General features: G+C 40.4%; 1 pseudogene; it reads right to left on the bottom strand.

The window, feature by feature from the left end:
• Positions 1-689: 689 nt before the first annotated feature.
• LOC127946122 (uncharacterized) lies at positions 690-4,716 on the bottom strand (annotated as a pseudogene).
• Positions 4,717-11,415: the final 6,699 nt, after the last annotated feature.

The following is an 11,415-nucleotide window of genomic DNA, read 5'->3' as shown; positions in this document are numbered from 1 at the left end:
GAAACATGTTGTCTAACACCAATAGAGTTCAGAATGTCTATAAATGCTGATCCCAATGCATCTTTTTCATTATCGACATGGATATTAAAATCACAAACTATTAAAACTTTATCTGCAGCCAGAACTAACTCAGATGTAAAAATCACCAAACTCTTTAATAAAGTCTGTATACAGTAGCCAGTACAAACATAACAGGGGATTTATCATTAACATTTGTTTCTCTGGATAATGTTATATGTAGCACCATTACTTCAAACGAGTTATACTTGAAGCCTGCCCTCTGAGAAATCCTGAAAACGTTGTTATAAATTGAAGCAACTCCTCCCCCTTTGCCTTTTAGACGCGGCTCATGTTTATAACAGTAATCTTGGGGGGTGGACTCATTTAAAACAATGTAATCATCAGGTTTTAGCCAAGTTTCTGTCAAACAGAGCACATCTATATTATGATCAGTTATCATATTATTTACATTTTTTCGTAGAAATGGATCTGATATTCAATAAGCCAAGCTTTATCATTTGTTTATCCATATTGCAATTGTTTTTTATTTGTTGAAACTCAATTAAATTGTTAGCCTTAACTTGGTTTGAATGTTTTTTGTATTTTCTAGTTCGGGGAACAGACACAGTCTCTATAGTGTGATATCTAGGTGAAAGAGTCTCTATGTGCTGAGAATGAACTGACCTGAATTAAAGACCATCTCTTTTAAACAGGTCAGGTCTGCCCAAAAAGCTCGTCCAATTGTCTATGAAACCTATGTTATTCTGTGGGCACCACTTAGACATCCAGCCATTGAGTGAAGACAATCTGCTATGCATCTCGTCACCACGGTAAGCAGGGAGGGGACCAGAGCATATTACAGTGTCTGAAAGCGTGCTTGCAAGTTCACACTCCTATTTAAAGTTATTTTTAGTGAGCTCCGACTGGCGAAGTCGAACATCATTAGCGCCGGCATGAATAACAATCTTACTGTATTTACGTTTAGCATTAGCCAGCACTTTTAAATTTGCCAAGATGTCAGGCGCTCTGGCTCCCGGTAAACATTTGACTATAGTGGCTGGTGTCTCTATATTCACATTCCGTACAATAGAATCACCAATAACTAGAGCACTTTCATCAGGTTTCTCAGTGGGTGCATCACTGAGTGGGGAGAACCTGTTTAATGTTTTGATCGGAACAGAAGAGCGGTGTTTTGACCCACGACTACGCGGTCTCACCGTCACCCAGTTGCCCTGCTGCAGGGGCTCTGTTGCTGGAACCGGACAATGTACAGGAATCCCTGAGCTAGACGCATCCAAAGCCCTATCTAGAGCCCTAACATTCTTACTGTCCTCAATTAAAGTTCGGATGCGTGTCTCTAATTCTGAAATCTTCTCTGTCAGCCTATGTCCCTGCATTTATCACATGTGAATCCCTCATCAGCGACAGAGATAGATAGACTGTACATGTGGCAAGAGGTGCAAATAACGATAGAAGGCGAAGCCATTACTCACCGTGCTTGATGAAATATTCTTACTGCGGTTGTCTGATGAACTTGTGAAAAACTGCAGCGTGAGAGAGGAGAGGAGAGGATAAAAGAAAACGCTAATGACAAGCTAACGAGTGCTAACGCTTTGCAGGTGTACTGCACTCACAGAAAAAGTGAACGATCAAAGTTAATCTGATAAGATTGATCGATAATATCAGAAATATGGTGTGAATTAAGTTATATTTTACAACTTAAAAAACGAACAAACAGACAGTGATGGTAAGAAAGATTATAGAGAAAAAAATAAAAAATAAAAACAGCTACACGGAGCTACGATTAGCTACAGAAGGCCAACAGGAAGTAGAGAAAACACTGTCCAACCTAATCAGCTGTAGTTAACCTATCAGGCCCTTAACTAACCCAGTTAAAATAAGTGTTGCTGTTGTCACAAAAATTATGACTAAGGCTACGTCCAAACGCAACCAGAGCTTTCCCTGTCTGATCTTTTTTTTTCTCATGTCAAGAAATATCCGCGTCCACACGAAACCACAAAATGATGTGATATACATGCTACTATATATTGCATATTGCATGTTATATTGTTGTGTGCAAAAGGATTTTGAAAAAATACCCTTATAAAGAGCTACTGCATTACTTCATTAGCTTGTGTCTGACCTGCAGCGATATCATTCTGGCTTGGTTGGGTGTCAGCCAGCGAATCATCTGATTCTGACCGTGTTCTTTTAGTACTCAGAGTCTGAAGCCAGGAGAGCATATTAAGTGTTGTTCACTGTATTTGTATTTTTACCTAGCCGAGTGTGCGCGTTTCACACACCCTCTCCGGCCAAGTTGAGTTGTTGAAACGGACAGCGGCAAAAGCGACACATGCGCTTTTCACTTGTAAAACTCAAGGGTGTATGGGTAATGTAGTCTCTGCTCTCGGTGGGACGAATTAGGAAGCGTGCAAGTGTGCTCTGAAAAGCGGCAGCGCAGGCAAAGGATCAAAACCTCTATTAAAACAGATGTCCAGTGAGCATACCGGTACGCTAAAAGCATGTTCTGGGCACACGGAGAGGTGGCAGTACGCTCAAGAGCTATATTTGGAAGTGGCGGTACTGAGTACCGGTGCGTACCGGCCCACTTTAAGCACTGCGTGTACCACTTGCATAAACACCACATCCTTAGGCAATATTATCCGTAAGGGCTGCCATTGTTGTTTCGAGTGCTGTGTGATGTCAGAGCTCGGAACTCGGTGTACATCAGTCTAGTACGAGTTTACAGGTGGGAAATCATGGTTTTGTCTGCTGTTCCAGTGCACTTTCATGGGAATAAAGTTGGAAAAACATGGGTTACGGGTTGCCTGGAACACCACATTAATATCCTCGTCAACGAACCTTTATCATGTGAGACAAGATGCAATGTATATGCTGGTCACGTGACGATGACTTTAATTGAATGTATAATGCAAAATTGTTGACGAACAAAAATGAGACTAAATGTGGTTTACAAAATAAAAACTAAGATAAAATATCTCTTCATTTTCGTTGAACAAAACGAGATGAAACAAAATATTATAACATTATTTCATCTCGTTTAGTCGCATAGTATTATTATTTTGCAGTATTTCTGTCTCACTTCAGGGATTGCATCAGGTCGCACTGTGCAGACGCAACCGACATCACTTCCTCAAGCCCCACTCACATTATTTATAAGACGACAACAAACAAAGTTATGTGGGATTTATACTTTCGCCTGGCTAGCTGACTGCGAGCCACCTTCCCAAATGGACGAGGCTTTTATATTTGTCGCTTCGCCGTTGCACTATTCTTTGAAATGAAAGGGCAACTGTCCTCTAAAACCGCTGTGAATCACTTGTGAGAACTGAGAAAAAGTCATTTGACAGTATGGCCAGTACAAGTCTTGTCATGAATGAGTTGATGAGTTAATAATTTCTTTATGTACAAATTTAAAACAATCTTAAACTATTGGCTATGTTTCACATCAAACACAAGATAACTTTAAGCAAATAGTGTATAATTAAAATCTTAATGAATTCTAATTCAACTTCAAATTCTAATTCAATCTGTTTCGACTTCACTCTGACCGTCACTACGGTCTAATAGGATGACTCATGTCAACAGGGTCGCGAGGAACTACAGACTCTGAACTATTCAAACATCGCTGGGCAACTGTCATCAAAACTGCAGTGCTAACAGGCGTTGTGCCAGTTATGTAAAATTTTGAAAATATACATGGTGTAGACCATGATGGTGCAGCACAAATCTCCGAAACTCCTTTTAGTGCGGCCAATGAAGTAGCTACACTTCTGGTTCTGGTAACCCTCTTTCCATATAAAGCCTGGGAAATAACCTCAATCAACCAATGCAACAAATGTTGCTTAGAAAGCGGCAACCCCAATCTGGCCCTTCCATAGCAAACAAAATGCTGTGAATGAGACTTCCTCAAGGTTTAAGTGAAATTTACATAGGTGCATAATCCCCTTACTGGACAGAGGGTGAGCAAATTTTGCTGATCTGCATGTGAAGGGGGTTGAAATTGAACTACCTCCAGAACTCGATTTTTAAACTGAGGATTAAGCACCTTTGGTAAAAAAGACTCTAGTACAAAAGGCAAATCCCAATTGGGTACCTGCAAAGTGTGAGTAGAACATAACCGACAAACTACTTCAGAAACTTACCCACCAAGGGATGTCGGCCCAAGGGCTGGCCATCCACTTGCCCATAAGATGCTGAAATGGCTGAAGCATAAACCCTGATTGTACAGGTTGCCTTTCCCTGATCCAGTTGAGCTTGTAGGAATCTAAGGACAAGTGGCAAAGAGCAGATTATTGGATAAACATTCATGCCTAAACACCAGTCTGAAAAAATTCTCCACTTTATAGAGTAATTAGCCTGAGTAGAGCACTGGTGTTGTTCAGTGTCTCACGTACCATTTCATCTAGCTGTTGAGGGACGGACTCTGCAGAGGCCATACCCACAATCGCAGGAGATTCCCTCATGTTGGAAGTTGCCACAGAGGACCCTGCATCAGCTGAACTAGGTCCAGGAACTATGGTCTTCCTGGCCAGCATGGAGCAACTAGTAGAACTGTGCAATGACCCTCCATGATCCTCTGGAGGACCTGAGAAATCAGAGGAAATGGGGGGAACATATAATAAGTCTGTCGGCCACTCTTGTGACAGAGAATCCAAGCCTGAACTGCCTTCTTGTACCTTGAGGGAGTACCATCCCAGGCAATGGGTCGTTTCCCTAGAAGCAAAGAGATCTACCTGAGCTGTCCCGTATCGGGTCCAAATTTGGGCTATTACCACCACTCTCCTGGGAGAGGCCCTGTTCTGGACAAAATGTTGGATGCTCTGTTTGTCACCCCTGGGATGTGGATTGCTCTAAGTGAGGACAGCCTTGGCCGTGGCCATGTCCATGTCAGCAGGTCCGTTTCTACCTGGAGACAACTTAGTGATTTCGTCCCTTCTTGGTGATTTTTGAGGTACTGTCTGTTCTCACTAGCACATGTTCTCCCCCAGCCTGTCAGTGATGCATCTGTTGTTATCACTGATCTTCTGTGGAGAAGATTGATGTGCCGTTGAAACTGTAGCCTGTGAGTTATTGTAGATAAAACCCCTGGTCTGTGACCACTCTCTCCCAACAGGCCAGTGAAAGTTTAGAGGTACAGTTAACTTCCAGCCCCTGACCCCTATGCAAGGCCGCCATCACATCCTGCCCCCCTTCGTGAACCTCTCTGTTGTCTGTAGGTATGAAAGCTCTGCCCTTGAACAGTAACAGGATTTCCACTTGTGTGTCTAGACCAAGCCGGTTGCTGCGGTCTTTGTGTTTCTCGAGATTTTGGTCTGAAGACTAGAGCTGGTTTATGACAAGCCCGCTGGACAGCTTCTCTCATTGTGATGGAGTGCTCAACCCTATCCAGCACCTCCTGAGAATTTGAATTAAAAACGTGACCAGGAATTACCGGCAGATTCATTAGTTCACTTCTTATGGTCTCTGGCAAAGAAGTTTGTGCCAGCCATATCTGTCTACGATATAAAACAGCCGAAGACATAGCATCCCCCACATCACATGCCAATTGTGAGTGGGCTGCCAAAGCAGAATCAACAAGGTTCCTAGAATCCTGGTCCTCCATATTTATTGTTTTCCATAAAGCTGCCAAGAGGATAGCCAAAACATTGCCTGTATGAACTGCACGTGTCGTTTTTCATTAAAGGATCGTGAGATCAGACGGTCAGTTTTCGCACACTCCTTCTTGGGACAGCAAGGGTTAGAAGATGCATAAGCTGGTCCCAGAGTTGTCCATGATGCTATTTCCTGTTCCACAAGTGGCATATCCCCCAGTCCAGTTTTTTTTTTTTTTTGTGGAAATGGGCATTTGCCAAACATCTGCAGCCTGCATTGAATTGAGGCTTCTGAGATGGTTTCTTCTGTGCTGTCCTCAACATGGAGGTATAATCAGCTGCCACTGGAATGCAAGACGGAGAATTAGTCTGAGGTATGCCTTCCCAGACACCTCAGAAATTAGTTGGGTCAGACACAGAAGGCTGTAAACAAATAATTTTTGCTGCACTAAATACTCTAGCAACAAGAGTGTTTGCTGGGAAATCATCCTTCCCAATTGACTTGCCATCCACTTCACCAGAATCTGAATGGGGTCCTCCCTGGCTCCCTCCTTCCACCTGCTGTGCATTATCAACCAGCGAGTGGGGAACAAGAATAGATAATACATCTTCTGCGCCAGTTTCAGGATTACCTTGCTGTGCAGATGGGGGAATGCATTCCTGACCAGGAGGTAATGATGGTGAAAATGAGTGACGAGCTTCAACTCGATCTATCCTCTGTGCTAAACTCTGAATAGCAGTCAGGATCTGTAGTTGAGTTTCTGTGTTGACATCCTCCTCTGGTGGGGCGGGAGTTGGGTGTTTAGCTACTTTCACCACCTTCTCATGGCTTGAGCTGTGTGACTCATAGCAATCACGAGAGTGCCTGCAAGAACGTTTATGACTATGCGTTCCCTCTCCCTACAACGCTCAGTGTACAGAACTGTATATTAGCGTGGTGAAGTCGCTCCCCTCTAGGCAGGTCACAAGCAACTTGCATGGATTATCCACATCCTCTCTTAAATGAGCCATCCCCAGTTATGAAGGGCATTCCCTATGTCCATCATTGGGGTTCACTGCAGATTGGCAATATCGCCTGAAATGAGAGGCCATGATACCCTCACACTACGTAAGGCCAAACACAATCCCACTGACTGCGCACAGTAATGAAGGGAATATCCAGCCCACACAAAGCAAAGAAAGGCCTGCACTAGTACGTATTTAGCAGGCCTCTATCAAACCCCAACAGCTGCAAACAGTGATATAGGACTCCAAAGGCACAAATACTCACATTTTTTTTAAATATGAAGTATATTAACTAGTTACTGATGGATACTCTGAAAGAAAACAGAAATAACCCATTATATTGATTGGCTAGTATGTTAGAAACTAGACTTAGAATATCTGAATAATACAATAACTAACCTCAATTCTTAAGTACATATAGCATGAACTGAGTGTTTGTATTGAAATATTGAATAGTTAGTATGTAGAACCCTCAATATCAATATAACTCATCACAATTATACATTGCAAAAATAAAAACTCCACAATTTACAGGGGGCACAAGGTACCTGCACCACTTTTGAGTGATGAATTGAATGGTGAATAACAATATTAATTCGGTTCCTTCCTGTACCAGGTCTCTAAGGTGAGAAAGGTAAAGAGAACGAGCCGGAAGTTTAACACGTCTTTTATAACACGTGACGTTCTGCTTCCGGGGTCATGGGCATGACTTTGTTTACATAAGATCTGAAGAGATTTATCAAGGTTATAATCCTATTAGACCACAGTGACGGTCAGAGTGAGGTCGAAATAGATCTTGCAGACACGTCGAGTACAAATCAGCCTTGACGCAGAAAATGGGACCGATGGCCGGTCAGCCGGGGAAATGGGTTTGGCTAAAATAAATTGTTGGTTTTGTCTATACTACTAGGTACTTGTACTATATTGATTTGGTTAAATATAATGGCATTACTAAAAAGAGACTGAAATACAATTTTCATTGACTAAAATTAGACTAAAACTAGACTAAAATGTCAACAGTTTTCATCAACTAAAACTATACTAAAAAGAGTATGAACGTGACTAAAACTAATAAAAACTAAAATGGCAGCTTCATACAAAGATTAGACTAAAACAAAAATTAAAACAGGCCGCCAAAAACTAGACTACCAATAATTATTTGGAAATCATATTCCAATTTTTTTAATGATTTAATTATTGCAATTCATCACCCATTCACACTGGCGCAATTATGAATAGACGTATTCTAGCAAACCAAGTTAAATGAATCTCACACCTAACACGGCATTATGCTCATTTAACACAGCCACAAAACTGTTTTTTAAATGCTTATTATCTTTTGTTTGGTCAGTGTATTCACCCTGTTGGAGAATGGGAGTGTGAATTGGCTTTTAGGTGCTTTGGGGAAAACAATGACTTGACACAATGACACACACACACTACTGGTCAAATGTTTCGGATCTGAAAGATTATTATTATTATTATTATTAATATTATTATTTTGTTCAAAGGGAGATTCTTATGCTCATCAAGGATACATTTGTTTGATCAGAAATACAGGAAAAACTGTAATATTGTGAAATATTATTGTGATTTAAAAAATATACATTTTAATATACTTTTGAATATGATGATGCATTTTTAGTCATATGACCAATTGAGCCAAGATTATATTTGTTTTGGCACATCTCCCAGTCTACATTCTCGCTTGCTTTGGTCACTTTACACTCCTGTGTTACTCGCAGCAACAACAACTCCACCTCACTGTTGGCCCATTTAAAAAACTCAGCGCCTTTCCTCGACATTGCTGCAAAGTAAAAAAAAAAAAAACGGAAAGTAAATAAATGCCTACTCGTAGCAACAACGTAGCCTTAATTGGGTGGTTGTTCTGCACGCTTAATAAACAAGCTCCTGGTTCAAAATGCAGCAGCTCCTATAGCTGGTTCAAAATGCAGCAGCTAGAGTTTTTACTGGAACCAGGAAGTATGACCTCATTAGACTGGTTCTGTCAACAAATGATTCCACAGATGCTATTTAAACTGAACTGAGCTGTATGATGACATCACTGAATTCAATGATGAACTGCCTTTAACTGCCTGGTCATTTTGCATTATTGACACACTGTTTTCCCAATTAATGTTGTTCAGTTGCTTTGATACAATCTGTTTGTTTAAAGTGCTATATAAATAAAGGTGACTTGACTTGACCATCACAGAGAGGCTCAAAATCACTTTCCGGGACATTCTTGTTCACCATTCCTGGCTGGTGAAATGATCTTCCCATCCCTATCCAAATGCTGAATCCCTGGCAATTTTCAAATATCAGATGAAACTCATCTCTTTCGAAGCTACTTGACTTAATCATAAAAAAGCTTCCCCCTTAATTTATTTCTTCTCTTTCTAGTTTGTACTTATTTGAACAATGCCTAAAACTTGGTATTACAATCACTTCCTCTGTCTGTTTGCCCCTTTAAGAATAATCGCTTTATGTATCCCCCGATTGTAAGTCGTTTTGGATAAAAGCATCTGCAAAATGACTAAATGTAAATGTAGAGTGCAGTTATCATAAAGTGTTACCAATGCATTTACTAATGTTAACAAATGAGGCATTATTTTAAAGTTTTACCAAAACCTTTAAAGTTTTAAAGGATTTATGATTTTATTGACCTATTAGCATTTGGGAAATAATTTTACCTGCATTAACAGCTTAGTCTTCTTCTGTGAGTTGAACTGTTTTACTGTTACATCTATGAGTTTATGTAAATTCAGATGAATTTCAAGTCACAGAATGTCATAGGTCAGTATCAAATGAGTTTGTAATTATTATTTGCAGCACAAAAATGTATAAGTCCATCTGTATGTATCTTTTGATCTTTTTATGTTGTAATTAACATAATTATTAAAATAATTATATAAAATTATGTTTACTGGTTCTTATCGGTAAAGGATAAGGCCTAAAATATTTCTTTAGCTGTAATGCAAATAAATAAATAAATAAATGCTGTTTTTTTTTATTTATTAAGAAATGTGATTAAAGAGATGTTTAAATTCTCTCTCTCCTTATCTCTCTCACAACCAGCCACTCATCCCCACACTTGACACACACACTCACCCACACACCCCTTCAACTCTCCACAGCTGTCAGTGTTTTGGACTTGTTTTTTCTTTGTTTTACCCGGTTTTTTTTTTATTTGGTCTTTCCTGTTCCAGTCCTTGTTGTGCTAATTTGTTTCCAGCTGTGTTTGATTAATTAGTTAATTTGCTCCCAGGTGTGTCCCCTTGGTTTCTGTGTATTTATAGTGCAACACTGTGCAAGATATCCAATAGATGTCAGCGGCGGACTTCCGGACGGACGTGGCATTGTGTTGTGGTATTCAATGTTTTCATTTATAAATAGATTTTGTTGATAATTCGATGTTAGAGCTGTGATTTTGAATTGACGGAGACGCTGCGTCGGCTTTTCTCAGGAGCTTAAACAAGTTGAAGATATACGGGCCTTGTTTTTTTTTTTTAATTTAATTTATTTTTTTTATAAGTAATAATAATACTAGATTAGTGTTGGGAAAAGGAGGTGATATTGGAGGCCTATGGCGTCAGGGAGTGGAAGGGATGATGATGATGGTGGTGGGTGGCGGCATACAGTGGTTAAGGAAAAGGAGGGTTCTAAGAGGGAGGCATCAAGTGAAAGACCTGAAATAAGAAAGGAAAAAGGAAATAAAGTTAGGAGAACAGGAAGTTCTGAGGAGTTAGTGGTGCTGTTTAAAGTCAAGGGAGCTAATCAAGGAGATGCAGGATTCAGAGTAATTAATCCATTAAAGGTTACTAATGCTTTGGAGAATCAGATAGGAAAGGATTTTCAGGTTAATATATTATATGATGGAATGTTAAGAGTTTGTTGCAAAAATAGGAAACAGTATGATGATGCTAGAGGTGTGGGGAAGTTGGTGGTTAAGGTGGAGACTTTGGTCCCAAGAGGAAGAAAGCAGGGTGTCAAAGGAGTAGTATATGGAATGCCTGCTGGCTTATCTGAAAAGGAAATCTTAGAAAATGTTAAGGGAGCCCAAGTAACTGATGTGGTAAGATTTTAGTGTAGAGATGGAGCTGGGGATCCGCCCATCCTGTTAACGTTTAAAGATGGTGTACTGCCACAAAGAGTGTTTCTAGGGAGTATGGCTTATTATGTAAGGGAGTACATTAAACCACCGTTGCGCTGCTATAATTGTCAGAAGTCTGGGCATGTTACAAAATTGTAAGTCAGAGACTCCTAAGTGCCCTAACTGTGATGGGGTTCATGCAGCAGGGTTCCACGGTTGTGTGAATACTGTTCAAGCTAGGCGGGTGCAGGTTGTGAGGGATCAGAACAAGGTAACGTATGCAGAGACGGTTCAAAGAGTGGCTAGAGAAAGTGGAAATGGAAGTTCTGGTGAAAGAGAGGTACTAGGAAGCCAGGTTCCTATGTCAAATCTGCCATCTGTATCTTCATCTGACAAGTTAATTTTTAGTAAGGAGTCATTTTTGTCTTTTGTTTCTGATGTATTGGTAGGAACTAAGAAAGCAGCTAACCGGTCATATGTCATTAGGTTAGTGGTGGGTGCGGCTGAAAGGTATTGGAGTATAAAACAGTTGCCAGAAAAGTTGCATCAATACATGATGGAGAGTCAGGGTATAAACAGATCACAGATGATGAAGGCTTGCAGTATGGAAGACGTTTGTGAGGTGGATGATGAGGATCCTCATTAATATTTTAATGCGGTATATTCTTCAATGGAACACCCGGAGTTTGATAGGAAATAGGC

The sequence above is a fragment of the Carassius gibelio genome, chromosome A24 (assembly GCF_023724105.1).
Source record: "Carassius gibelio isolate Cgi1373 ecotype wild population from Czech Republic chromosome A24, carGib1.2-hapl.c, whole genome shotgun sequence".
Taxonomy (NCBI): Eukaryota; Metazoa; Chordata; class Actinopteri; order Cypriniformes; family Cyprinidae; genus Carassius; species Carassius gibelio.
Note: the sequence above shows the minus strand (reverse complement) of the source record. Positions and strands in the feature narration are given on the sequence as shown.